Raw genomic sequence first — 22,957 nt, 5'->3', positions numbered from 1 at the left:
CTGAAAAAAAGTTAGAGAAATAGCTACCATGAATGATTTAAGCCTAGTTTATCCTGTCTTAAAGGACAAACTATTAAACTTCTCAAAATGCTTTTCTATCTGCTTTCTGTGAGTCTATAATCACAGTATAATTAGGATCATTTCTCTTCTTTCTTTTATGCTTTTGTCTTGATATTGTTGACATTTAAATTATCATCATTTAGGTTTTATGTTACCATTCTAACTAAAATATGACAGGTCATACCTCTTACAGCTGTACTTAGGGGATGGCAATAGCCAGACAAATAGCACTTCACAACTCTCTGTTTTTTTTCAGTTTGACAGAGGAAGAATCGAAACATCTTGGGGGGGGCAGGGAAGAGCACAGGGGGCAGGTCTTCCAGATTTTACGGGAGTAATTACACCTGCACAGAGATTTTCAAACCATGCAAAAAAAGAAATAACAAAAGTTAAGTCTATAAAAAATAGACTTTATCAGGACAGACCCAACTTAGGGTTTCTTGACAATTAATGTCAGAGGGTGAATAACTGCAAAAATAAATTTTGAATTACTCAAATGGATAAATTCACAGAAAGACAACCAGAAATGTGTAATTACAATGTTATTCCGGAAACATTAAAGATAAGAGGCCTCAATAATAGGTACAGATAGATAAAAAAGAAAACACGGGAGAGAATTTTCCACTTTAAATTTTGTTTATAAGTATTTCTATTTAATAATGCCCAAGTTGGGAAAATTATTAGCTTTTTTCTGCCTCATTTCCTGTCTAATCATTTTATGGTCCACTATTCTTTCTCCTTTTTGTCAGGTTCACAAGGATTTTTGGAAGTTTGTAACACCGATGTCTTCCACAGTGTGTGGAGGGCACAATTCTCCATGTGGAAAACTGATGGGACATTAGAGTTGTGCACTGGGATGCTAACATCAGATCATTACAGGGATTTATTCCCTTGCCTGCCAGAGTATGGTGAAGCAAATATCTGGTCACTGTGTCTGAAGAAGTCTGATTCATAGGACAAGTAAGTCTATTTTTGTATCTTGGGGAGTATATTTAGGGCACACTACACTGCTCCAGCACTCCACACTCATGAATTTCACCCAACAAGTAACAGCTGCACTTTGGGCCAAGTTTTTTGATCCTGATGGATTCTTGCTGGTTTCCACGTTACCCATTGGTTGACAGACTTTATAACTGTTTTCCTCTATCAGTTACCTTTCTTCTCCAGTTTCCTCTCTCTCAAGTGTCTTCCCTTCTAAGTCTTCCCTCTGGGGTGCCTCAAATAGGGTCCTTAAGAGGACCACAAATCACTTACGAGTGGCTCAAGTTAATATATCCTCTTCGTCAAATAAAATAATCAATTTTCTTTTCTAGATTAAGTCTGAAAAGTTGTCTGTTCTGAAAAAAGCTAGCTGAAACACCAGCTGATATCCTGGAGAACAGCCTGGCATCCTTCCCAAGAAACAGCTGGCTACTTTAAAGAAAACCCTGGACTGGGTGTAAAAATGTCATGTGCCATATAGCAACAGTTTATTATAACTTGTATATTACACAGACAACAACTAGAACCAGAGCTCCATCTTATATGACTTTGTATCACTTTTCAAAATCCTATTTGTAACATGCAATATTCCTACAGTTCAGCTAAGATTTAGAAGTATCCATGCATTTTTAGAGAACTTACTCCTCCTGAAATATAACCTTCAGAATTCACTTTGGGATCATATTTTTGAGAGAAGTATCATTGTTTGGGACTAATTAGTTGTCCATTATGCCAAAGATCAGCATGGTCTGCACAAGGCTGCCTTGGCCTGTTCGAACCTGTAGCTGTCATTTGTTTTCTTTATGGAATCGTCATCCACCTCTGAAGCAGGATCCTTTCTGAACCAGCAACTTCACAGTCTGTCTCTGTCTCTTACAAGTATTTGCTAAACTGTAGCTGCTAAGGAATGTAGGCTTACTGAGCTGAGCATCTGCCAGGAGCTATTTGGCATACGGTCAGGATGAGACTGCTACGGAGGCAACATCAATAGACAAACCAACTTCTGCGGTAAATGTGCAGCCCTTGCCTTATTTATACGCTGTGTGTGTCTATGTGAATTTTACATGCAATCTGGCCAGCAAAAGTAAAGAGAGGCTTTTCCCTATTGTCTGACTCTTTGTTGAGATTCTTTCTCCAGCAGATCTTGGCATATCTTCCCCCGGACTTTGTTGTCAGTCCTATGCCTGTGTCTTCCTGTGTAGACAAAAGGGAAAACTTCAATGTACTGGCCTCTAAAGACAATATAGAGCACTCCTGTTAAATCCAAAGCTAGTCCTTGTCTTTGGATAACCATAGTGCAAGAGGCTGTAAAGTATTTCCAGCGAGTTTGTGCTGTTAGTGAACCCATCCTTTTGCTATGCTGCCTTCAGGATAGAATAGATGATAGACAAATTGAGTTTTAAAAGTATATTCAAATTCTGTGGCTGAGTTCAGCCACTGAGTGTATCCCTTTTCTCATGATTAATATCAAACAGGCATTCATTCTACTATCAATCTTCATCTACAATCAGATTATAACTTACCACAAGCCAAAATATCTGGCAAATGCTTTCCTTCTGTAATCATGATGAACATTCTTCATGGCTTCATTTAAACACTTCTCCAACATACGATAGTCTCTGGAAATTTAATTTTCAGTTGAATCAAGAAAAAAATCTATGAGTTTAACATAAGATATTGAATATAGTTTCTGTCATAAAAATACAACATTAATTACCTTACTATAGTTTCTACTGAGGCCTGGTTAGTTAGAAGAGGAAATTCTCTGTTGCACTCCTTTCCTAGACTCTAATTTTTCTACTTGAAGTATCTGAATAAGACTAAGGAGTTTACATCATCTCTTTCCCATGAAAGGCAAAGAACAAAAGTGAGCAGTCATTAGAGAGGCCTGGCATCTCTTTCTTTATTCAGAAGAAAGACCCAATACAAAAAAAAAAGGAAGAAAACTAGAAAAGAATGTGGGGTGGTTGTTTTTCTTTTCTCTTTCTACAGAGCCATTAATTTGTATCTCGGAAGTGTATTCCATGAGAATATCTGGGGTCCTTTCTGGAGCTCTTCTGGAAGGTTTATGACATTTCTCATCAAAATTTTAGACAACACATTAGATCCGAGGGAAGTTGTCTGAATCTACACAATAAAATGTCAGTAAAATAAATGCAAAATACTGGAAGGTATTGTTGTATCCATCAGTCAAGACTATAATTTGACATTAAGAAACAATAAACCAGCATGATGCCCTGCTATTCTCAAATCAACTCTTGGCCCATAACATAATTCTGAAACCCCTTCTGCCGCACTTAGGCACATATGTCCTCTTCCCCCATCTGCTCAGCATTTCACCACTACCTCCAATGTCTGTGTCTAACTGTATTATTGGCTTCTCCATGCATAGCAGCATTTAAGTATCTTAAACCTCCCACTCAGATTTATTTTTTTCAAATACAGTTATTTACTTGTAAAAACCTCAAGGTGCTTAAGTTCTGAAAATCTGTTTGTTATGCTTTAATGAAAGCTTAGATGCCTGAGCCTTCAAAGATGAGAGCCTTCCCAGATATTGGTTTGCTGGACAACTGCCAACTATCCAAATTCTAGTCCTAAACATAACAAGTAGAGGGCAAGGTTCATTCTGTTAATAGGAGGTAATGGAGTCTCATATATTTATACAAGCCCTCAAATAAGCTTATAAATTACAAGAAAATACTGTATTTTTTTCCCTTACAGATTCTTTCGATGACTTAATGGTGTGAAAAGGAGACTAAGTATGGGCTATGAAAGCAATTGTAATCATTCCTGAAGAAACCTGAAACTCAAATCTGTACGTACAGTTGAATCCATTTTTCTCCTCATAAAAATACACAGACACATTTCCTATTAGAGGCTTGCTCCAGAGGTTAAGATATATTGAATGAAATTCCTTTTCAAAGTTGAGACAAAAATATCAATAACAAAGATAAGGACCAAGTAATGCAAAATTTTAATTTGACCCTGCAGACAGGCCCTTGAAGAAAAGAAATAGGAGTTTAAGTTGGTAATCTCTTTATATTAAATTCTATGTTGAACTAGCGAAAATGAAAAACTAAACACACAACTAATTATCCCACGTTCCATTTTAATAAGTTGTGTAAGGGAGGAAGGCAAAATTGGAGCAGGGCAATTCGGTATGTTACGAAACAGGGAAGTGGACCAGAATGAAAATGCAGCCATGGGAACATGTGGGTGCAAAGATAAGTACTCCACCAATGCTGAAGCTGACTCGTCCCTTCACCAGATGATGGTGCCCACGGCACTCTCAGGATCACTCCTGGAACTCTCAGGATCATTGTGGAGAGGAATGCAGTTGTGGCAAAGATGGAAAGGAGAGGTGATAGTAGTTTCCCATATTTCCTGAAATATCTACAAATTCCTGGTCATAGTGGGCCTGAGCAAGAAAGAGCTGCTGTCACAATCCTGAAGGGGGAAAAAAGGGACTCCTGGCCTGCAGCTAGCTATGCCAGAGACAGGGAAAACTGGAAGGGAAAGATAAGAGGAGAGCAGATGTTTGACACTCAGTATCAGAGAGGAAACCTATACTGTGGCTGTTGAAATAGAGAGATCCCCTGTGAGAACCATGTCTCAGAAAGCAGCTGCCAAGTCAAATAGCCATTAAATCTCAGCAGAAACAAACATCATCACACTATGCTGTGTCTCTTTAGTAGACCCAACAGCAGTTCACACTGGGCTCGTATCAATTGTATCATACTAAGCCTGGTCAAAAACACAGGTCAGACTGGCAAAAGCATGCACTTTTAATTAAGCAGTTTGAAATGAAATGAAAAATGTACTGGGAAAAATGAATGAAAAAGCTGGAAAGCTAGTTTGTGAATTGAACCTGTGTTCTTTGACATGGTAACACCTTATTACTCTGCCTTGGTGTAAAAACCAGCCTCCGCATTGCTCTGAGGAGCATTTAAATGACATTGGATCTTTACTAGTGTAAAGTGTGTCTTCCAGTACGGAATAGCAGGGATTTTTCTCATCCCCAGTCCCTTCTCAGTTGCTCCTGAATACCCATGCAAGAGGGTATGACATGACTTCATGGACCTGGTCATACTCTCTGTGCAAAGAAACCCTGTCAGAAAGTTAGCGAAATAAGAAACGCACAAAGCTTCATTCCACAGAAAGCACCTATTACATATTTGTCTAGGAGACAGAAAAAGGCTAGTTATCCCAAGGCACACAGGTGTCTAATTTCAGTCTGGTAACCAGCAACCGGTACAGAGTAGTAGGAGGGCAATTGGCTAGTACATCAATTCAGCGAACACCTAGAAAACCAAAAGCAGCTCTGCAAATATGGACATGTCGGAACAGAGACATTAAAACCAAGAAAAAACTGAAAGAGAAGGCTCAGATTTTGGACTGTGCAGGCAAGCAGGGAGAAAAAGGTAGACAGCTGTAATAGCAAAAATGAAAGATGTGCTGCTGATGCTATAATGTGTCTTCAAAGACTTTTCAGCTCAGACATGCAAAATACATTGTCTAATTAAGAAAAATTCCATGCTTAAAACAAAACAAAATGACCACACCAAAACCCCAAATGTACCCTTTCCCTTCCTTAATGAATCCAGGATCTTCATACTGCCTGCCTGTATCAATCAGGTTTCTACCCTGCATCTTCTAACTAGTACCTCCTTCTATTCAGTTGTGGGGAAAGAGAAGGTAGTGTCCTACTGACAACAACTCTGCACTGCAATTGTAGACAATTTCTTTTTCTTGTCTCACTATTAAATGGGTGCATTAAGTTCTACTCCTTCAGCAGGAAACAAGGAGATAAAGCATACTTCTTGAAATACCATGACCATGACAGTGGACAATTATAGCAGATGGCTTGACGTAGGCCATTTATTCCTGCTGATTTCTGAAAAGCTGTCCTAGAGAAAGCTGTATAAGAAGATCAAGGATTGAGAAACCAACTAGATCTTCCTATGATGGCTGGACGGGTAGTAAGTAGGAGGACTAATAATTCTGTTATTAATAGATTTGGGGAAAATAGTCCTAAGGGTAAGTGACAAAGGAATTGGAGAAGTGTTAATGATAAAAGACTATAGAAATTATGATTCCTTTGAGACAGGAACAAGGAACTGACAAATTGCTGAAGAAGGACAGGAAGAGACTGACAGACCTTGGAGAGAAGAGACATAATAAGGGATTTATAGATATCCTTTGGGCCCCTATTATGCTGAGGGCAAATTATGTATTGCTGATTGAGGCTACACACATTTTAAGGAGCTAATGCATTACTTGGTTTGAATGAAAAGGACATATTCTCGGTAAAAGATTGCATGAATAGCATATAATGTAAAAGTAACTGTAATTTGGGTAGATGCATGACTAAGGGCAAAATGAGAACAAGCAAGTTAAATGCAAAGGCCCAGATGCAACACAATATTTATGCTTTCAACTTCTGACTGCTAACATTAGATGGTAAAAGCTTTTACATCAGGTAAGATCATAAATCATGTGTTGAATCTAAGCCTAAGGCTGTTACATGTTAATCCGATGATTTTAAAAGTAAGGTTTACTGAACAAGTTTACAAATTTTCAAAATTTAGTTAATCGTACCAACGATGTATGAGCATAGGCTGCGGGAACAGTGCTTGTTCAGCCTGGAGAAGAGACGGCCTTGGGGAGAGCTAACAGTAGCCCTAACATACTTATGAGGAAGTTAATGAAGAGAATGGAGGTACCTTTTCATGAGATACCCTATTTGGTAATTTTTAGGACAAGAAAGGACATAAAAGGAAGAGGAAAGCAGTCAAGTAATTTTTAGTGAGCTTGTATGTACTATAGTGCAGTAACTGTAAAGAAAAGTCAGAATGGATTAAAAAGGAAAAGTTAATAAATTATAATGAAGCTCCAGATTTATAAAATGTTGCACATTAAAGCGAAGAGCACACAAGGTTGCAGAATTAAATTTACATGCATTGCAGCTGTAGCAATGTTAACGTCTAAGCAATCTCTCACCAAAAATGTGAGCCTCTAAGACACTGAAAAGCAAAGGCCCCTAAAAGGACCTGAGTTAGTGAGCAGGAATTTTCTGGACTATTTTCGTACATATGGCCATCTAAAATCTGCCTAACCTGCACATTAAAACAGCAAATATGATTTCTGCAAGTTGACAACTTGGATTTTGTGTCGTATAAATTTAAAAAAAATGTGGAAAGGAGCAACAATTTCAGACAATGATTGTGTCATGTCACCATGAACAATAGCTGGTGCCATGAATAAAACATAGGTAATTCATGCACATAATAACTGAAAAGTGGACATAAACATTCTGAATCAGCTATAGACCTACCAAGGTGATTTTTTGATATTGATATTTTTTTCTTCTGTATTGATGCATTATAAGCTAAGTTAGTGAGTACTCTCAGAGTGTGCAATAGCTCTTTAGGAGCCATTAGAGCATACTAAACTAATGACCCATGGATAATCAAAGTGTCTCATTCACTTAACGGTGGATCCTTCATTCTAGTTCCTTTGAACATATTACATATGCTTTTCTTTTTGGTAATAAAGAGTGGGCATTAATTATGTCTCAAATGCTATAAAAATCCTATTGAGCAGCTGCACCACAAAAATATTCTTTTTATTTCATTTTGATTGTTTTAGAAGATTTTCATAAAATTAAAAAAATTATTTTTCCTATTTTATTTTTTTTTAGGGAAAAACTATTTCTTTGTCTGTTATGCTTCAGTATTGAATATTTTAGTTGTAACTTATATCACATTTCAGTTCACTGTCATCATCATTAATGAATTAGCAAACTCATGTCTGGGATTCAAGGCCAAACAGGTCCTTGTCAATGTAGATGTAAGAAAAGTAGAGGTGTTGCCTTCAGATATTGACTTTTAAAAACTTTAGTCACTAGCAAAAATATTTGAGTGAGGTTGGTAAACAGGGCGTTAAGCAGTATTGCTGGAATGCCTGATGATAATCAACCATGCATCTATTCTTCTTCTGTGCACTTTCTAAAACTAATCATCACCAGATCTTCCTCCTAATCAGTCTTGTACAAAAGAAAAAAAAGAAAAAGAAAAGCCAAAAATCCCACCAAAGCCCCCAAACAAACGAACAAAAACATTATAATGCAAAAGAGCTGAAGAAAAAAAAATTAAAAATACCAGAGACAAAGGTGGTGTGAAATAAAGTTAACAGAGGAACAGTGAAATACTTATGACTATTCCTAGATTACACAGAAGATGTGTTGCAAAATGAAAGAACCTGAATTTCAAACCCAGTGTGTTGCCCAAGCAATCAGCTCTCTGTAGATAAACAACTGAAACCTATGAATCTATGACTTTATGAGAGATAGTTAAGTGATATCATCACATCTTTTATGTTAGGTTGTTTGGTTTTTTGTTTTTCCCATTGCTTCCCAGTGCAAGAATGATGTAAGAAAAAAACAAAAAAATGTACACAGCTAAGGCATTTTAGAGCCATTACTTCTGAATCTGAATATTACAACTGGGTATCCAAAACAGTAATAGTGCAATGAAGACCATGTGGAACAGCTCAGTTTCTGACTCTTACAATTTGTTGCTTCACCTTCTTCTGCTTCACTACAGACCATGTCTGTTGCACTCAAAACCTTTACGGGTAAAGAGTAGGCACAACTTGTACACATATAAACCCAAGAACTTATTGTTAGTATAACTGAAATCTTAATGGTCTAATCATTATGAGTCCAGATTTAATTGTACTAGAAAAAGAAAGAACAACAATGCAATGAAAATTGCTGTACGTGCACTTTGTTTCTATCCCTTTTTCTGGTGTTATGCTCACTCTTGCCCTGCTCCTTGGGTCTTAGGGTCAGTGTTTTATTTGTTGGAGAATGTGTGGGGGTGTAATTATGGTGAATTGTCAGCATCTGGAGTCCTTCACTGGGAGAAATATGGTGTTTATGTTGATGGTTTCTTCTTCTTCTTCACACTAGGGTTCACTTGGGGTCATTTTTATGTTCGCTAACATCCTTTTACACCTCTACTGTTTTTTTTTTTGCTGGTCTGCAACTCCACATTGCATAAAAGTTTACTATACATGGAGCTCTTTACATATGGGTAGATATTACTTCTTTGTTCTCTAGCTTATCCCTAAAATCAGTTTTGCCCAGATCTGTATTTCTGTAACTGACCGTGGGTGAGTTATTTATAACCATGGGGTCTGAAGTGCCATCCTGTGACCCAACTCTTAAAACCCCATGCCTATCCCTACACCATATCCTGTGCCCCCACTTCTCAAGCCCTCTGCTGTTGTACCAGGTCTGTATTTCTCTACCTTGCATCATTATCTTAGCACCATAAATATTTCATTCTGCATAGAGCACCTGCTTGTTTCAGCTATCTGTATAAAACAATGGTTTCACCATACACAGACAACAAAAATAAAACAAATTAGCTGTAGACACCTAGTCAATTAAAAAAATTGCTATGACAGATAAACCAAGTGAAGTAAAGCTGCAGACAAGACAAGACAAGTTCATACAGAACAGCTGTGATAAACCTTGGTCCTGAGGCTGTGTAAACTCAGTGCAAAGCGTATGGCCTATCACTAGTAATGCTGAACATATACTGTGGTATAAGGTAAAAGACTCTTGCTCAAGTCTCCCAGGCCCCTGCAATATCGAGACACAAAGGTCCGAGTTAAAGATGGAATGAAAAGTCTGAACTCTGAATTTCCTGTCTTTTGTAAGCTTAAGTCAGACCTTATCTCTGCTTATTAATAGCAGGGTTTATTAAATAACAGCTAATGGTAGGAAAAGTAATAAAGGTACTGTGCAGTGCATATTCCGTGATCTGCTCATTTTTCAAAATAATCCCTTATTCTAGAGTTTTAAGGTGTTTGAAATTTTAAGGGGCTGTCTATACTACTACATTACTGCTATATTTCACAATTATAATAAACCTTTCCTGGGTAATAAATATTCTTTCTCCCACTCCCCACTAGGTACATATGATTAAGCTCCTGGATGACACCATGAACTCTTCTGCTTCCTTATATTAACTCCATGTTTTAGATGGGAGGTAATCCCATTTTATAATGGGAGATGACTAGTTGTGATGACTTGTTGAAGATTTCTTTTCAACAAAGAGTTCTTGATCTTGCTACCCCTACAGTTTAACAGCACTGAATTTGCTGGTCTTAAAATCATGCTACAAAGCCTATCTGTTTATTCAGCCTTTCTCCAAGGAGGTTGTATAAGAGAAGACCCATAAGAACTTGCCTATGGCAAATGAATGTGGTTTCCTCAATATCCACAGTATGTCTTACTCTTCTCCCCTCTTCCTAGAGGGGATTGTTGTGACATATGAGGTATCTTAACTTGTTTTCTAAAGGAATTGTCAAGATTTTGTAAAAACAATTAGTTTATAGGACATATTTGCTTAACAAAAAAAAACCCAAAAAAACAGAACCAAACTAAGTTTTGCTTTTGTATTGTTAAATTTCTGATCTTTATCACTGAATCAATATTTATTTTAGTACTTCTGCTCAAAATTATCAAAATTTTTCACTGAACAATTTGTTTCAATGGAAAGAGTACCTTTCTTCTTACAAGGGTTGTTTGCCTTCTTTCAGCATTGTTAAATATTTATTTTACCCAAGAATGTTTCTAAGCACGGTTCTCTTGCCCAATAGTTGTGAAAAAGTAGACACCTCAATTCCAGTCCCAGATCCAAAATCATGTGTATGTGCTATATTAACCAGCTTTTAGAGGAGGAACATCATTCTCTCTTCATACCATCAAAACGGAACAATTTCAAAGGTGGAAATAAGAATGTAATCCTCAGGATCAGCATCCTTGTATCCCATCTGATTATAAACACATGCATCAACTATTATTTCATTTCTAATAGGCTGCTAGTTATTATGTTAACATGAAGACTTACTGCATGGGACCCAAATTCCTGTAGATAGAAGATAAGAAGTCAAACAAGTTCCTGCAGAGATCCTTTGAATGCTGCTAAATTGTGATAAAATTGTTTTATTGGGATACTTAACCTCTTGATTTTTTTTAACGGAGACTTAAAAAAAAAAAACAAACAGGACTATGCATGAATAATACTGTAGTTAATGGATATTATGCTACAAAGAGCTGGATTTTCTCTTTCCTTCATGTAGGGAGAGTAGAAAGTTCCATACTTCTGTGTTTGTGGATCTGTGTTTTCTTGAGACTGAGCCTCAACCCAACTCTGATTTTCCACACAAATATTTGTTCTTCCTGAAACTTGAAAAATAATGATACTGTTCCCTTACCCATCCTCCCTAAATGAAAATTACTAACCTCTTTGCCTAAAAGAAAGACCTAGTAACTTATTTATTTCAGCCAAGTTATTTTAGAACTCAAGGTTTCAATGGAGAAACATCGTTTTAACTGAAAAAAAGCATACAGACTTCCTGCAAAAAGATTTCTATTTGCCAGCTGTACAGGCTACTACAACAAGTGTCTAAACCTGAAAAAATAAAATATTGTGCAGCATTTCAGAGCTTTTATACTGTGATTGTAAAATATCTGGGAGGTTTGCCAGACTCAGTCAAAAGAAGAACACAGCATTTTCTCATCACTAATAACAATGACCTGAAGTCACGTTGAAGATTGTAAGGTCAATTTCCCTCTTAAATCGAAAAAAGAAAATAGGAGAACAGATGTGGGTAGTTGCTTCTGTATTTATAAATTGCATGACAGCTGGGTTAGGCTATATGATCTCCAGTTTCCATGTATTTAAGGTGTTTTTATTGAACCATTCATACTAATCAGATAAAAGTGTTAAGGTGCATTTTTAAGGTATTATACAACATAGATGAAGTAGCCAATTTCATACTGTACATTTAAAATTGAACATTTTTCTTCATTAAATACATTCAGATAAGTTTACCAGGTGGAATGAAAATTCCAAGGAGAATATTCTGTGTTTGAATGATCAGTTCTGAATTGACACAGCATACAAGCATGTGATGATAAAACTAATGCATTTCAAATAAAAGTGCAAATTACACACTACCAGATTTTTTTTTTTTTTTTACTTGGTGGGTCTTGGTCTTTTTTTTTTTTTTTTGGTTTGCAATTGCAGCAACCATAGCTATGTAACTAACATTCTGATAACACGTATTTCATCATTTTAGCAGCATATAATTCTAGAAATAGAAATTTTTATGGATACAGAAATTCTCACTCTGCCTTATTTCATATATTAAACTGACCGTTTTATTAGATACATAATTTCTTGTTACTGACTCATTACATCTATGTGCTAAAACACAATTTGCACAGGCTACACACAAATATTTTTGGCTACTATTTCTTTACATTAAAATGCCAACCATCTGCTTGTGGATGACAGCATCTAGACAAGACTTTCTTTTAAATACCAGCATTTTATTTGTAATCCCTTATTGGGTGAAGTATGTAAATCACATTCCACCTCTTTATACTGTGCAATTCATTTCATCTAACCTACACATTTTAACATTTGACATAGTAACCTACTGAGCCTAGATCTATGAGAAGAAAAGGGAACCTCATGAGAGTAGTTTATCTGAAACATCTTAAATGTCTATCACAGAATGAGATAAATCTTTGATGATGCCTTCTGTCTCCTTGACATAAGGAGAGACTAGGTGAATAGTTAGATTTAAAGGATTAACTTCTAACTCTTACATTGGAGAACAAAGCAAGAGCTTAGGAGAGAGGTCTCAATTAACCAAGACTGAGAGCTAGACCATTTTCTAATTTTCAGCAAGCACAGCCAAGCATTTGATCCATAGCTGTTTCTCTAAGCTATGCCATGTATACATCCATTATTTCAGAAAAAAATTTTGGTGAATACAGTAAAATACTTTTAATATTTAGCAAACAGCAATGGGCATAGAGTTTGGTGATTGTTCAGAAGGGGTAAAGAGAAAAATAAGGGAAGTAGAATGAATCGGTTTTAGCATGCAGTATTCTCTCCCCGAGTTTTAGAAAAAATGGTGAGATAAGTTAAAGCAGCCCTCAGGCAGCTTAAACTTGTGCAATCAGCCTTTACACAGCAGATTGTCCTAAGTCTCTCTGACCTTGGCAATTTTACAAGGGTCACATTTACATGCGGGTGACCTGCTTCTGAATGACAACTGAAATGCTTAGGATTTAGACAAGAAAACATACATATGTATTTGTTTTCACAGTACTCCACATAATATAGTACTCATCTTTTATAAGGTCCATTTCAATAATGAGTGCTTATTTATTACGGACAGTGCAAGGAAAGGAGCCCCATGCCACAGCCAGATCAAAGTTCCCAGGTGCAGCACCAGGAGCCCTTGAGCCTACCAAGGGTGATAGCTTTGCTCCCTCACTCCATCTCAGCACCTGCAGTCCCTACAGAGATGGAGGGCAACGAGACCCTTGGGTCCCTTGGTAAGACCAGCAGTGGCATCTCCTCCTACTGCAGCCCTGTCAGCCTCCCAGCTGTGCTGTGTTGGCTTAGCATTCCTATTAGGGCCTCTGGGCACTACAGTAAATAGTAAGCATTAAGGGATATAACATGCTGCAAAGTCTAACAGTGTTCATGCGTCACTAATTACCATAATGAGAAACTTGCGGCACATCAGCCAAGAAGAATTTGCATTGATTGGTTTTTTTCCCGTTCTCCAGCTAGACTAGAAGAATTCCCATGACTCTGCTCTTGACCTTGAGGGCTGCTTCTCCTCCTTCTGTGTGTAGATATTCCTTACAGGTCCACAGAAGGTGGATGAATAAGCAGGGATTTAAACCCAGAGATGCCTAGTCTCCAAACAGGCCTTCGTACTGCATGTATACATAAAATCTAGTTGTGACTACCAGTGAAAGAAATGTTGAAATTTCATCTGATCTCAGTTGGAACAGACGCATTGAAGAGCAACTGCAGTTTTCACACTCTGCCCCTAATTCACTGTAAGGCCCTGCTGCATGTTAGCTATTGATTTTTGACACTTCTGCTGTTGATTACACGTAGTGATTCATGAAACCTGGATTCCTACGCCACTAATACAGGGTTAATAGTAGAATTACTTGAAGATTAAATGTTCCTGTAGTACTACTATTAGCTAGAACAACTTCTAAACAACAGGGTGTTTTGTTGAAACTTGTCTTCTGTGCTGAACCTATGTTTACTGGAGACAAAGAAACAAAGGTTTCTGGAGCACAAGATATTACACTGAAAGGCCTCCCAAGTCATTGATTCCTATCCTCTGCTCTAACAGGCATTTCCTGCATCCTATAATCCCATTCAGAAATGTATTAAGCTCCACTTTAAAGCTACTTAAGTTGTTTCCCTCTGTTACTCTTATTGGAAGGCAGTTCCAGACAGGTGGAAGGTGGCTAGACAGTTGTATTGATCTCTAAATTCCCTGGAAATTCTATTTATAAAATGTTAAGCATTTCATTAAGGATTTCCAAGTGGGTGTTTCTGATTGTTCAATACATAACAATTGTTCTGCTGATAACAATCCTCTGTGTGTTTCATTTATAATGATCCATTTTATTTTCCTTGTAATAATAGCATATTGCCATTTCATGCAGCTGTTGCATGCACTTTATGAGTGTTCCGCTGTTTTTTTAACATAATTGACTCAGTCCTTTGAGTTGCCAAGCACCTTATCTCTGATTTTAGTGAAAGAGCCTTAAACAATACCCTAAGGTAAGCACTGTATCCAAGGACCTTGTTTCAGGTAGGCATGCTCCTTTTTTTAGTCTTGTATTTGAAGTGCTCTGTCTCTGTGCATAGATCTGATTAAAACAAAGTACTCAGTATAGCATTTCTGAGATTATCATGTGTTTAGTTTTACTGCATCCTTAACAATTATAGCATACTTTTTAAAAGTTTTACCCTTAGCTATGAAGGCCATATTCTGGTTTCAGTTATTTGAGTTTAAATCTGGATTAAAAAGTGAAAAATAAATTACTCTGGAATTAGTTCCTGTTTGAAGAAAAGTAAAATTTAGCCCTGTTTTTTTTAAAGAGCCTGAACATAAGAGGAAAACTAAATACCATGTATGGTAGCAGTGTGTTCACTTCCTGTAGTCAACGCTTGCTGTCATGACTCTTTTGAATTTGCTCATCAACTCTGAAGTGCGGTTACAGTGATGTCACGTAATCAACAGAGATCTCCACTGCAGCATCCCTGTGAAAGTAGATTCTTACTGCTCTGTTGCATCTTAGCTTTAAGGATCAAAACAAATCCAGCATTTGGGCTGGCCTCGTGTTTGAAGGAAGCAATACTCTTACACATATACATTTTTTTAAAGAGAAAACAAAAGTTAAGAATCCTATTGGGAAACACTAAATCTACATAACAAACCTCTATACATTCTGCATCTCATTGGTATATAAAATACCTGATGATTTTGTCTGTTCCCTTCCTATATCTGTCTCTGACACTGCTATCATTATGCATTATTAAGTGAAAACCTGACCCCTTTGAAGTTAATGGAAAAAAGCCTTCTTACTTTTAATGTGAGTTATTATCTTTCAGTAAGGTTACTGCATGAATTGAATCTTTGTGCTACCAGCAAGCACTGTCCCTTGACTTGAAAAGGATTCTGCAAACATGTAGTTGTTCTTGTTATTATATCCTGCTGAAGGATGTGAACATTTATTTTAAAAACAGCCTTTAAAAAATAACAGCTAGTAATATATCTCATTGGACTGCTGTGAGATCATTTGTACAGTACAAATTAATATTTGTACTGTGAAGCACCTTTGGATCTTTGGATAAAAGATGATGTGTTTAAATGCAAAGTATTAAAATTCATGTCTGCAGGGATTTCTTAAAAAAAAAAAAAGGTGAGCAATTCAGTTTAATTAGTCAACTAATAAAAAAATTAAAAATGCTTAACAATCTGCAATTTACATTTCTCAATGGAAACCAATATTATGCTTAGATTATAGTCAGGATAATATTATTAGTAGAATGACTGACTCAAATTAATCATGACTGAAAATCTGATTACCACAAGGGATCATGCTGCTACCATAGACTTCACATACCTTTCCTTTTATCTTCTTATTACAGGACCAAATTTCTCCCTCTGTGCAGAGGGTGTACAGGATTTTCAATTCCCAGTGTCTTAAAACTGCTGCTTTGATATTATAATGCATATCTTGTGAATGATGGCCCTCAAATTAATTTTATTCTTACAAAGAAGAAACTACAGACAAGGACAACTGTTTTTAGTAATATTATTTACAAGGTGCTAATGTGCAATTTGTTACTTGTCAAAAGAGTGGGAATTATGTTCTCATTCCATGTTAAGTATAATTAGCTAATACTTTCCAAAGGATCTGGAGGCAGAAGAGGCATCTCATATTTTTACCTTTGTTGCAAATTTTATTATTTGCCTTCATTTGTTTTCTCTCTCAGAATGCAGAAGTGTAAGTTATGTCTCCAGTATGCTCAAAAGAAATCCATTATAAAGAAGTTATGTTTCCTCAGCTTCAAGGGTATTTATGTTCTGTGTATGTAGATATCCATAAAGATCTTTTAAAGGAAATAATTGTGAATTAGATTGTGTACAATGAATTATTACATAATTTTTCTTCTAGGAGAAAAAAAAAAAGCACTTTCTAGCTTTCGTATTTTTAAAAACACTTTTTTTCACAAAGACATTATGTATGATACATTATAAATATATTTCTTTGGCTAATTAAATTCGTTTACAGCTTATTTAGTTGGGGCATTGTCCTGGTTTGAGGTAGAACTGAACCAACTTTCTGTTCAGTAATTTTATTTCTTAGCTAGGCCTCTTCTAACTCTCTGAAATTAACAGCATATTGCACAGAAAACTGTTTGTTCTCAGAGTGATACGACCAATGATTATAGTTCATGCCAAGGAATGGTAGGCAGAGAGGCTCTTGCTTATACTTCTTGCTATAACAACCAAGGTCAGCTAATTTCGTTATTTGCCCTGTTAGAGGGTCAGAAACAGAAAAGCGTAGAGGGATCCCACCTGCAGGGAGGAGTGGACAGGACAGGTGATCAAAAATTGACCAACAAGGATATTCCATCCCATCCACCCCATGCTTAGTATAAAAGCTGAGGGATCAAAGGGTCAGCTGTCTTTTCTTCAATGGCCAATGTCTGAGGAGGACCATGTCTGCTCATCTGCCTTTGATCACAATCTGTGGGTTCCTGACTCTAGATCCGGAATCCAGTTCCCACCCGTCACTGAGTCCAGTCTGGGACTTCCCCAGTACCTGTCAGTGACAAAATGGTTTTGTATATACTGTATCTATTCCATTATTTCCTTTTTATTTTATTATTAATATTTCATTAAGGTAGCTAAGTTCCTTCTAAACTTGTAAATCTCTTTATCTCTCCTCCTCCTCTCCTTGTGTGAGACGTGGGGGGAGAGCATCTGTTGTGTCCATCATTGGCTGATTTGGCCAAAACCACGACAGACATTGAAATACATTATTTTTATGGTCTTGCTTAATCAAAACGGGCTCTACAAGCCTATAGGAAAATAAGACATACCCCAAAGAGTTTACAATAAAATGACAAGATGAGAAAGGTACATGAAATAGAAAAAAAAGGATAAGAGAACAGCCTGATGACACACAACATTTTCTAGTATAGACAAGTTGAGGGTACAATTTGTAGTAAATCAGACTACACCTACTCTTCTAACTGCATCCACCACAGGGAGGGATCCTTGGCAGCCAGCCTCAGAAGTAGTCTCCTCTAGGGGAGATTAGCTGTATTTGCATGAGCAGTTCTTGGTTTTAGATCCTTTCTGGGCCTTGTATACTCTATACAAGGGTCTATTTATAAATATATATATATGTGTGTGTATATTTAAAATATATATTTATATATATTTTTGTTGATCTCTGTGTGTGTTTATGTAGGTGTGTGTATGTATTTACTGATGGGAGGGCTGAGGAAAGGACTTTAAATTAACATCTCTGGAAGAAAGAGACAATTGTGTTGCAGCCCACCTGAAAGGTTTTTTATAGCATGAAAATGTGGCCATATGACACAAATCTTGAGGGCGAGACATAGGGGAGTGTAGGAAGGTCCCCAACCTGGTAGATAATAATGAAGGACGACTGCTCAGGGCAGAGGGATAAAACCCCTCTCATCTGTAACGCCTATTGAAAGCATTTGTTGGAGTGTCCAATCCACTGAATCATGTTTGGATTTCATTTAGGAGGGAAGTACCTCAGATCAGAAGAGATTTAGAAAAAAATTCACATTTATAAACCACGGGCAGACCAAAACTGAGCTGGAGAGAGAAATTACTTGATACCCAAATAACATTAACGAGCTTCAAGAAACCCACTGAAAACAATCATTTGCCTCCCTTGGGAGGCAGTCTTGAAGAGCAAAGGAGTCTCGGAAGGGTGGACATTCTTCAAGAAGGAAATTTTTAAGGAGCTGGAGCAGGCCGTCCCCATGTACCAAAAGAAGAATGGAGAGCTTTGGCTGGGACTCAGGGGAAAAAGGAGAGTTTACAACCTTTGGAAGAAGGGGCAGGCAACTCAGGAAGCCTAAAAGGAGATTGTGAGGTTATGCAAGGAAAAAATTAGAAGGGCCAAAGGACAGCTAGAACTTCATAGAGCTACTACTGTAAAGACAATAAAAAATATTTTATTAATACATTAGCAACAAAAGGAAGGCTAAGGAGAATATTCACCTTTTATTGGATGCAGGGGGAAACATAGCGACAAATGATGAAGAAAAGTCTGAGGTACTTAATGCCTTCTTTGCCTCAATCTTTATTAGTTATATCAGTTGTTCTTGGGGTACCCATCCCCCTGAGCCGGAAGACAGGGATGGGGAGCAAAATGAAGCCTCCATAATCCAAGAGGAAATGATGAGTGACCTGCTACACCACTTAGATACACACAGGTCTATGGGGCCAGATGGGATCCACCCAAGGGTACTGAGGGAGCTGGCAGAAGTGCTCATCAAGCCACTTGCCATCATTTATCAGCAGCCCTGGCTAACCGGGGAGGTCCCAGTTCACTGAAGGTTAGCAAACGTGATGCCCATCTACAGGAAGGGCTTGAAGGAGGATCTGGGGAACTACAGGCCTGTCAGTCTGACCTCGCTGCTGAGGAAGGTTATAGAGCAGATCATCTTGAGTGCCATCACACTGCCTGTACAGGAGAACCAGGTGACCAGGCCCAGTCAGGATGGGTTTATGAAAGGCAGATCCTGCTTGCCTAACCTGATCTCCTTCTATGGCAAGGTGAACTGCTTAGTGGATGAGCAAAAGGCTGTGGATGTTGCTTACCTAGACTTTAGTAAAGCCTTTGACAGTAGTAAAGCCTTTGACACCATTTCTCACACCATTGTCTTGGAGAAACTGGCCGCTCATGGCTTGGATGGGCCAAGTCTTTGCTGAGTAAAAAACTGGCTGGATGGCCGGGCCCAAAGAGTGGTGGTGAATGGAGTTAAATCCAGCTGGTGGCCGGTCACAAGTGATGTTCCTCAGGGCTTGGTATTGGGGCCAGTTCTGTTCAATATCTTTATCAATGATCTGGACGAGGGGATCGAGTGTACCCTCAGTAAGTTTGCAAACACCACTAAGTTGGGTGGGAATGTCTATCTGCCTCAGCATAGGAAGGCTCTACAGAGGGATCTGAACAGGCTGGATTGATGGGACGAGGCCAATTATATGAGGTTTAACAGGGTCAAGTGCTGGGTCCCGCACTTGGGTCACAACAACCCCATGCAACACTACAGGCTTGGGGAAGAGTGGCTGGAGAGCTGTCTGGTGGAAAAGGACCTGGGGGTGTTGGTCGACAGCCAGCTGAATATGAGCCAGCAATGTGCCCAGCTGGCCAAGAAGGCCAATAGCATCCTGGCAGGTATTAGAAACAGTGTGACCATCAGGACTAGGGAAGTGATTGTACCTATGTACTCAGCACCTCAAATACCGTGTTCAGTACAAGAACACCATTGAGGTGCCAGAGTGCATACAAAGAAGAGCAATGAAGCTGGTGAAGGGTCTAGAGCATAAGTCTTATGAGGATTGGCTGAGGGAACTGGGGTTATTTAGCCTAGAAAAAAGGAAGCTCTGGGGAGACCTTATCACTCTCTACAACTATCTGAAAGGAGGTGAGGGTTGGTCTCTTCTCCCAGGTAATAAGTGATAGGACAAGAGGAAATGATCTCAAGATGTGCCAGGGAAGGATTAGATTGGATATTAGGAAAAACTTCTTCACTGAAAGGGTTATCAAGCATTGGAACAGGCTGCCCAGGGAAGTGATTGAGTCCCCACCTGTGGAGATATTTAAAAGACGTGTAGATGTGGCGTTTAGTGACATAGTTTAGTGGTGGACTTGGCAGTGTTATGTTAACATTTGGACTTGATGATCTTAAAAGTTTTTTCCAACCAAAATGATTCTATGATTTCTATAAGGATCTATCCATACTAAGATACTTTATACACCGTAAAGTTGAAAAAAATGAAGTGCCTTTTTTAATATGTGTAGAATCACCTCACCTAGATTCAAAGGTGTAATAATCTTTAAACCTATCTATCTTTTGCATTTTTATATTTTTAAAACCTGATTGAACAATATAGGTTGAAAATAGAGTCTCTCTGGAGACTCTTTCACTCTCTCCAGAGACAGAAGTTATCTCTGGAGAAGCCTGCTTTGCCTTACTAACTGTAGCGAAATCTAAGGCAACTCCAGTCTTAACCATTAAGTCCTTCATTTTAGGTATCTAGATAGTTGGGTACCTAAGGGAGGTGATTATGGGCTATAACTCTCAATTTTGTTTCTCTTTCCATCTCAGGGATTGTAACATCATGCAAATTGCAATAAAATAACAGTTGTTTCAGGGGAAAAACAAACAAACAAACAAACAAATAAGCAAACAAAAAACAGAGTCAGGAGGTGAGACAGCAGTCACAGAAGGAAATGGAGGTTCATATCACTTTTATCCAGGCAATACAGATCCTACATGTTAAATATGTACCTTTCAGATTACAGAGCATGGGGGGGATGCAAAATAAGAAAGGGAACCCACCACATCAGCTGCTGAGGCATGGCCAATATGTAGCCAAAATTACAAGAATCATGGGGGAAGGAAATGAAGCAAGGGGAAATCTGATATTGCAATTTAAAGGCCAGAGCATAGACCTGAGATAAAGTAATTATAAAACCTGATCTTGGGGTTTTTATGAATTTTGCATTAGATCTCAATGGATTGAATGCCAAAGCAGTTCACGGAAAAGAAGCTAAAAGCCAGGCTTGTCCTCACAGTGCGTGGAACTATAGAAATAAGGATGGATGCCCAGGTTTCTTCTCCCTTACTTTTCTTCTGGTCGCATGATGCTTCTATTCTTCAGTATAAAATACGCAAGAGGCTTAATGGCAAGGGACTCCCACATTCATCACCTAGCTCCTCCTGTTCTGAGAGGCAGGATTAGGGGTCCTCTAGGCTAACATGACAGAGGAATTTCTTCCTGGAAAAATGATTTAACCATTAGAATACAGTACTAAAGCGTCTACCTTTGTGACTGCTGTGATCTGTGCCAGACTTAATGTTACTCATAGGATATGCTAAATATTCAGCACAATCAAGATGGTGAATCTCCTTGTCATGTGTAGGAACTGGATATGAAATTAAAAAAATAATTTATTTTAAATGGAGAAAACTTCAGTGCCTGCCATCCTGCCATTTCCTGAGATTGAAACAACTTAGTTCTGCCCAATTTATTTTCTAGATTCCTGAATACCTTTAAAGATCTTACTTTCAGTTTCTTTGTGCCTAAGTTTTCTGTTTTCTCTCTTTCAACAATAATTATGTTTCCCTGAAGAAGTAAAGGATTCACATTTGTAAAATACTCAGACACACATATATTGCAAACCAAACAAGAACTTAGATAAAAGGTAAAAAACTAAATGTGATGCCATTTCCTACATTCCTCCATTTATGAAAGCAGAGAATATAATAAGAAATAGCAGACAGAGCTTTCTGGAAAACTTCTTACTTCCTAAAATAGTGAGGAAGTTGTTCGATCATACTAGAAATATTACTCAAATAATTCTGGCAAGGTCAGATTCTGGCAAGTGTCATTTTCTATTTGCTACATGAAGTACTATATGTTCAAGTTCCTGTGGAACTACCCCGGGGCTTACACAGTTGTTGCATGTAACTTTTCAGTACCATTTTGTCTAACATTTTTATCTACTTTTGCTGCTCCTTTGTTCCAGCTTTATCTGTGTTTCTTCTCATTCTCCATTTCAATTTATGTTGGCCCAGTGTCATTCAAAGTAAGTTCATTGTGCTTAAAGATACACGTTTAAAGTATACCTGCTTAAAGTACGCTGGAGAGACTCAAAGCCGCACAATCATTTTGTATATAATACACCATGCAAATGAATACAGACAAAAGAGTATATAATTTATAAATAAGATTCCAAGGGGTGTATCCTAAATGTATGTTAAAGGATATGAAGCATGTCTATCAAACAAAAAAAAAAAAGAGAAAACTTTTCTGTTTCCAAGTAGTCTGTCTATACTGACTCACAGTGATACTCTGAAGTGAAAATTATCTGCATTCCAAGGTGAAAGGTCAACTGAAAAGCTTGTATATAATATCACTCAATATTTTACTGTTATGTCCTAATATGGGAGAAGCCTTGTAATGGAAAAACTACTTTATGGTGGAATCTAGAAAAAATACATAGTTATATATCCCTGTCTTCTCCTTTTTCAGGGCAATAATACTTTCATGCCATAAAAGGATACAGATTTCACTATGCATTTCACAAACTTCTCCATTACAGCTGGAGCAGAATTTCTCACTTGTGATGGTATAGCTATCACAAAAACATTGTATAAAATACAATTGCTGATGCACTAGGTGTGTTCTACCATTCAATTTCTATTTATTTTATCAT

Source organism: Larus michahellis, chromosome 1 (assembly GCF_964199755.1).
Source record: "Larus michahellis chromosome 1, bLarMic1.1, whole genome shotgun sequence".
NCBI lineage: Eukaryota > Metazoa > Chordata > Aves > Charadriiformes > Laridae > Larus > Larus michahellis.
The sequence above is the reverse complement of the archived record's forward strand: the minus strand, read 5'-3'. Positions refer to the sequence as shown.